At 37.6% G+C, this 7,620-nt stretch overlaps 1 long non-coding RNA gene across 1 annotated transcript; it reads right to left on the bottom strand.

Moving 5' to 3' along the window:
• Positions 1-589: 589 nt before the first annotated feature.
• LOC109243257 lies at positions 590-1,725 on the bottom strand. Its single transcript, XR_002070527.1, has 3 exons — positions 1,228-1,725; positions 1,015-1,152; positions 590-892 (listed from the first exon to the last, which is right to left on the bottom strand). It is a non-coding gene; the product is annotated as an uncharacterized LOC109243257 (long non-coding RNA).
• Positions 1,726-7,620: the final 5,895 nt, after the last annotated feature.

Here is a 7,620-nt window from a genome sequence, read left to right as displayed (position 1 = left end):
GGCATCTCCTTCGAGAAGAGCCCATATTCTTTCAGTAATACTATGAGATAGATTAGGAAAGACTTCGTTTTCCTCCAACTCCGGGTCAAGGTTTGTTCCTTAAGGCAGATGTTTTGCCCCGCTAGGAAAGAATGGAACTTCAAAAACATGTACTCTGTCGAAGGAAAAGAGGTTTCAGCAACCCTAGAGCTAGTTCAACTTGAAGACTAGCAAATGACACAAACTAATATATGACCTATTTAAAACTTTATTAAACTTGAATGAACAATTATATCATAATAAATACTACATCTAAACCAAATCCATGGTTAATAGTATATATCCCAACATTAACAATATACGCCAATGCAGGTTTTATTTTGGTTAAAGCTTTAGGCTTGTCAACTACAGCAGCTGCTTTTCTTGAAAAGCTCCTCGACTCCCAACAACAATTAAGAAAATTAAATTCACCTAACTTTCATAAGCTCCACATTAACAACCCCCGCAACACTAGGAACAAGATACATGGGATAAGGCAAGGCATAAAAAATTCGATTTCTTCGATTATATTAAAATATTCTGAAATTAATAGGCACTCAAGCAGGTTTGGGCCGTTTGGCACATAAACTTGCTGCGAGCCCCTAATTCCATGCCAACATAAAATACCAGAGACCGGGATAGGGAAAGAAAGACTAGCAACAAATTGGCCATTTTACATGCTACACTTTCTTTGATGTCGGTAACAATTTCTTTTTTTATAATCGTTGTGTCCGGGCAGCTTGTCCGCACCTTGACTAATTCTATGGAGATACCTGCTACCTCTGCCTGCAACAAGTACCAGGTAACTCTTCACCAAGGCTTGGACAGATGGGACGAGTCACCTGGTGTCTTTTGTCTCAGCTGGGATTTAAACCTGAGATATCAAATTCTCAACCCACTTCATTGAGCACTAGGCCACATCCTCGGGTGTGATCATGGTAATAAATTACCTCAGGGGAAAAACAATGAAGCACAATAGAGCATGAATAAACATACCTTTGCAGAGTCCGAAAGCACTGCATAGGCCTCGCTTATCATCTTAAAGAGCTTGTCGGCATCTCTGTGGACTTGTTCTGCTATGTCTTTCCACAGTCCATCATCCGCATTGTCATTTCTAGCCAGTGATTGCCCAGCCTAGATCAGCAAAACAATGTTAGCTAAAGTCACCATAAGTGGTGTTACAAAGTAGCAAAGGTCCTAGAAAGAAACCTTATCAGGGTGATGCTTGAGCGCAGCTTTTCTATAGGCTTTCCTAATTTCTGATGCACCAGGAGATGAATCAACTCCCCTGTCATCGTTAGAAAAACAAATTGCTTACTACAAAAAAATACACCTGTATGCATATTATTTCCACAAATAAATACTCTCTCGATTCGTTTTATAGATGTAAGCTAGAGAAACAAAACCTTAATATCTTGTAATTTTTAACATGCCATGTCTGCTTCTATTGCATGTCATTAAAGGTAAAAGAAAGAGTTCAATAACTTGAGTCACAACTAAGAAACTCATAAAGTGAGGTAAAAGTTCAAGGGGATTTCCTTTCTGGCTTCTTCCTCCGTTGCCGAAAGCTTTTGTTGTGTTTGCCGAATCTCATTTTGTTATGTGATCCAGATCCACCAACTTTATTTTCCATATGCCTTGTCAGAAGGGACACAAGTCGCTGAAGATCTGAAGCTGCTCGTCCGTAATCTCTGATCATCTCAAAAAGAGAAGCACGCTGCATTAGTTTATGTTGGCATTAACCAAAGATATACTGTACCCTAGAATCAGGTAACTAACTCCACAAATTACTATGGATACTTATTCACTAGAAAAACAATGCCAAACTGATCAAATGGCATTAACTGAAGATATACTGTACCCTAAAATCAGGTAGCTAACTCCACAAAATTGCTATGGATATTTCTTCACTAGAAAAACACTGTCAAACTGATCAAATTCAATATTGTACGTACTAGGTCACCAAAAAATGCAGTGTAGTCTTGTGAAGTCCTCGGTAATGCTTAGAACTAAGAACTATTGTGCTTAACCAGCCCATTCATACGAGAGAAACAATAAAACAACCATCTTTGAACCAGTAACTCAATCAGCATAGAACTTCGTGAAGCAAATGAGAAAAAAGAAAAAAGATTTCCTATTTAAGTCATCTTAATTATGGCTATATTCATCATAACAATGTGCAAATTAATGAAAAAAAGTAGCTACAAGAAAGAGATCGTCTAAAATGCAGTCCTGGAGAAGTATCCATACAACAATAGTATGATCATGCCAATTGGGATTTTCCTGAATTTCATTATGTCGAGAGTGGGATCGGGGAACAAACAAAGGAAGTGGATTAGATTCTGCATTGCTACGGTCAGAAAATCAGTCCTACTGGGCAGCCCGTGCGTATATTTCAGTAGCTCGAGAGGTATAAGATAAAGTGGATCCATTATCGTCCCTGCTGTTTAAACTGGTTATGGAAGCACTGAACAGAATGATGGATAGAATTGTGACAAGTGGATACCTGAGGGCCTTATGCTATTGAGATACCACATGTACTCATAAAAAAAATCCCTGCACCGTCCAGAAATTCTACAATGCAAAAATAGATGTTCAACTGATTCCTGTTTTTCGAAACCATTTTTGCCCAGCGTTGAACCCTTGACCTAGTCATTCAAAGAGAACTCCTCAACCACTATGAACAAGGATAGCTGGTAAGGGAATTGGGGTGAGAGGCTCGAACTCTCGACCTCAGGAAACAAGGAACACCTGTTAACCATTAAAAAACCTCTTCTTTGGAGATTCTCTTGAGTTAAACAAGCTCTCCTTGTTACAATCCAACCTAAGCAAGCTACTTCTGTAGGGCCTTCTGTCTTCCAAATCATCTTCCATGGCCAATTAAGGCAAAGCAAAAAGAGAGGCAGAAGCTGAACTCTTTTAACACTTCAAGAATACTCCTTTTTCCCATATAGAAATTAAAAAGATGGCTAGTTTAGGCATGTATTGGAATACAGGATTCAAGAAAAGGGCAGTAAAATGGCTAGTTCTGCAAAGGAGATTAATAATGAAAAGCAGAACAACAGAGTTGAGCTACCAGAGGAAGTGAAAAAATCAAGAGTACTAATATTAGGTGGAACTGGAAGAGTTGGTGGTTCTACTACTATTGCTCTCTCTAAATTCTGTCCTGACCTTCACATTATCATTGCTGGTCGAAATAGGTAATACCCCTTGTTGAATTTCAAGTTGTTGGTCTTCTATATAGGGTGTGTTTGGTATAACGGAAAATGTTTTCCAAGAAAATATTTTCTTGGAAAACAAGTAGTAATCTTATACATTTTTCGGTGTTTGGTACGCAAATTAAGGAAAATGACTTTGCAAGAGTATTCATAAATAATTTAAATATAATAACATGAAGCCATAAACTTTCAAACTAACAACCTTACGGACCCACAAATTTTATAAACTTTCGAACCGCTAAACTTTCAAATTTCGAACTCGTAAACTTTATAATTTCTGAACCCGTAAACTTCCAAACACATAAACCTCCGAACTCATAATTTTGGAACTTGTAAAATTTTGAGCCTTTAAACCGATAAATAATAAATTAAAACTGAAAAATATATTTAAATTTATTTGGGGGGAGGGGGGGGGGTCAGGGGGTGGGGCAGGTGGGGGGTGGGTGGTGCAGAAAAATAAAAAAACAGAAATTTAAAATTGCAAAAAAAAAAGGTAAATTTTTTTTTTTCTCGTGGGGGGTGGGGGTGGGGGTGGGGGTGGGGGGGATAGTAGGGTGGGTGGTAAAGGAAAAAATTGAAATTGGAAGAAAAAAATATTTTTTGAAGAGGGGGTAGGGTGGGGAAGGTTGAGAAGGAGCTTTGGAAAATGTTTTCCCTTCTCTTGATAAGGAAAAATTTTTCCTCCAATTGGAGGAAAATGAATTGATAAGGAAAATATTTTCCAAAACATTTAAGGCAACCAAACATGGGAAAATTGGAAAATATTTTCCGGAAAATATTTTCCTTCGTACCAAACACACCCATAGTTTAGTTTTTATGAGAAATTGTTGGAAACCAAAAACTCATTCATGGGATTTTGTACTTTAAGAAATAGCACTTGCAATTTGAGTGCTACTTCGTGCTTTCTGAACATTTCACACAGTTTTGTTACTTTGAAAGGGAGCCTTGCAGCAACATAAAGTTGTCTCTGTGTGACCTATGAGTCACGGGTTCGAGCCGTGGAATCAACCACTGATACTTGCATTAGGTTAGGCTGCTTACATGACACCCTTGGGGTGCGGTCCTTTCCCTTACCAGCGTAAACGCGGGATACTTCGTGTAGCGGCTGCCCTAGTTACTTTAATATAATAAGATAGCCCGCAAGGGTTGGCTGAGTTGATTGGGTGGGTTGTTTTCCACACGAGAGACTATCGGTTCCCCTCACCGCCAACCTCCTCAGTCGGAGCTCGTCGCACCGGACTTACCTAGTGCGGTTTATGTGTCTTATGTGATTTACGAGCTATGACACAGTGAGCAGGTTACCCAGTGCGCACCCGAAGGGTAGCCGCTGTGGGTTTCCCCGGGAATTTTCCAATATATATATAAAATAAGATATAGTTTTGTGACTTCACTTTTACGGTGGGTAAAGTTAAGTTACTTGAATGTGACTAAAAATTGTTTTGTGACGTTACATGTTATAGTAGGTAAAGTTTCCTTAATGTGACAAAATCATTTTTTGAATCTATTGTTATTGTTGGTAAAGTTCAGTAACTTTAATGTAACAAAAAAATAGTTATGTGATTTTACTATTGTAGAGGAGGCTTAACAAATATTGGTGAGAGGTGATTAGGCGGGACATGACGCATTTTCAACTTACTGAGGACATGAACCTTGATAGTAGGTTGTGGAGCTCGAGGATTAGGATAGAAGGTTAGTAGGTAATATAGCGTCCGGCCCTTCCATACTGATAGCTTTAGTATTACTCTTTTTCTGGCTAAGGATCACTATTATTACCTGTTGTTGCTTCTGTTCCAGTTTGTTACTATCTTGTTGCCTCTGTTTTTTTTATAACGTTTTCTTCATTTGTTATTCATTTCTTTACTACTGTGACTACGCTTACTTGAGCCGAGGGTCTATCGGAAACACCCTCTCTACCTGCACAAGGTAGGGCTGAGGTCTGCGTACACTCTACCCTCCCTAGACCTCACTTGTAGGAATTCACTGGGTATGTTGTTGTTCTTGATTTTACTAATGTATTGGCTAAAGTTCAGTTACCTTATATATACGAAATGCAATTTCACAATCCCATGTAGCATATCGCTAATATTGGCTATGTCTTTCCACTACTAGAAATCCGGTAAAAAGCGACCACAAAAAGCGACCAACTGGTAAAAAGCGACCACAAAAAGCGACCAAAGTTGGTCGCTTATAGGCCTAAAAGCGACCAAAAAGCGACCAAACATGCCTGGTCGCTATATTGCTGGTCCCTAAGGTAAAAGGACCAAATATTCCGGGTATTGACTATAGCGACCAACTTTGGTCGCTTTATTATTTTAATAATATAATTTTGGCGACCAAAGTTGGTCTGGAAAATAGAGACCAAGGCTGGTCGCTATTTTATTAATTTTTTAATTTTTGTTAAAAATAAGCGACCAAAGTTGGTCGCTATTTTTCCAGATTTTTTTTTTAATGGAATAGCGACCAAGTTTGGTCGCTTTTTTAGAAATCTGGGTAAAAAGAGATCAACTTTGGTCGCTATTGCCTAAAAAATTATTTTTTTTAAATGAAAAGCGACCAAATTATTTTTTTTAAATGAAAAGCGACCAAAAAGAGACCAAAGTTGGTCGCTTTTCTGGGTATTATTTTGGCAGAAACTGCCTGTTTTGGCAGCTACACCACCTGCCAGCATACCAAATCCCTATTACAAGCAACAACAACAACAATACCAACAACAACAACAACAACAACAACATTAAAACCAACGAAGTATAAAGTTCAATAGAACTAACACATTAAGCTAACAAAACTAAGTTAACGCTTATTACAAGCCCATTCGAAAACTGGTTCTATTGTCTAGTTCAAAGTATATAAAGTACTCAAGGAGTGTTCTTTCAGCATTCTCGTCCGAAAGTTGGATTGCCTCGCCCGACTCATTAGGTGGCTGACTGCGTATGAATTCCTCCACATCAGCTGTGAAGCGAACCTATAAGAAAAATTATATTAAATTAGTATTTCAAAATTTATATAAAAGTAAATAAAAATATTTAATGAAAAGTAAAAAACTTACATGTATAGTCGAGGCTCGACCCTCGACCCACCTTTCTGAATCAGTCTCTTTCTTCTTCTTTACAATATGAGTTTCATTGAATAGCTCATGATCTTGCTTCATTGGCATCATAAAGCTGTCCGGTGGCTTTGGTGATTATCCTCGGGATGAACTTGGATACAGAGAATAACTTGGATACAGTAGTTGACAGGGTGTGTCTTTTGATCAATTGTTGTTCTCGTTAGCGACAATGATGATGAGAAGGATGAGAAGGCAATGGCATGTGTTTCAAATAGTGATGGTGTAGGCAGGAATTTTATCATTTCCTAAGTAGATAAAAGAAAGATTATAGAGGAATTCTCTACTTCATTTTCCAAGAAGAAAAGAAGTTTAATTGATAGTGACAAGGTTGATGGTGATGGAATGATTACCGTTGGTCGTGGCAGTTCCCATAAAACGGGGATCATAAGACTCTATGATGACAAAGATCATAGGAAGTTTTGTTCTCAACTTTCTTCCAAGTCTGATCCGTACAAGCTTAATGGGATATTGGTGATATTTCTTCGGATTCAGACAATGATTTGACTGACAAAAGTATGGAAATACTAATCAAAACATTTTACCTTTAATTCTTTTTATTAGCATTTCTGTACTTTTGTCAGTCAAATCATTGTCTGAATCCGAAGAAATATCACCAATATCCCATTAAGCTTGTACGGATCAGACTTGGAAGAAAGTTGAGAACAAAACTTCCTATAATTGTTGTCATCATAGAGTCTTATGATTCCCGTTTTATGGAAACTGCCATGACCAATGGAAAACATTCCATCACCATCAACCTTGTCACTCCCAATTAAACTCTTTTTCCTCTTGGAAAATGAAGTATAGAATTCCTCTATTACCTCTTCTTTTATCTACTTAGGAAATGTTAAACTCCTACCTACACCATAACTATTTGAAACACATGTTCTTGCCTTCTCATCATCGTTGTCGCTAATGAGAAGAACAATTAAAGGCACACTCTGCCAGGTACTGTGTCTTAGTTATTCTTGGTGGAAGTTCCATTGCATGTCTAATAAAGTCATCAACCCCTTCTACAAAATCCTCCCGCAATCTAAAATTCCAATACATAAACCAAAATTTCAATTCATATCCTAAAGGTTCAACTCATATCCAAAAAATTCAATTCATATCCTAAAATTTCAAGTCATATCCTAAAATTTAATTTATAATCTAAAATTTCAATTCATAACTAAAATTCCAATTCATATCCTAAAGGTTCAAGTCATATCCTAAAGCTTCAATTCATATCCGAACGACGGTTCTCCCGCACCTAAATTACATTATAATCTAAATTTC

This window comes from Nicotiana attenuata, unplaced genomic scaffold (assembly GCF_001879085.1).
Source record: "Nicotiana attenuata strain UT unplaced genomic scaffold, NIATTr2, whole genome shotgun sequence".
Classification (NCBI taxonomy): domain Eukaryota; kingdom Viridiplantae; phylum Streptophyta; class Magnoliopsida; order Solanales; family Solanaceae; genus Nicotiana; species Nicotiana attenuata.
This window is presented reverse-complemented; position numbering and strand designations above follow the sequence as displayed.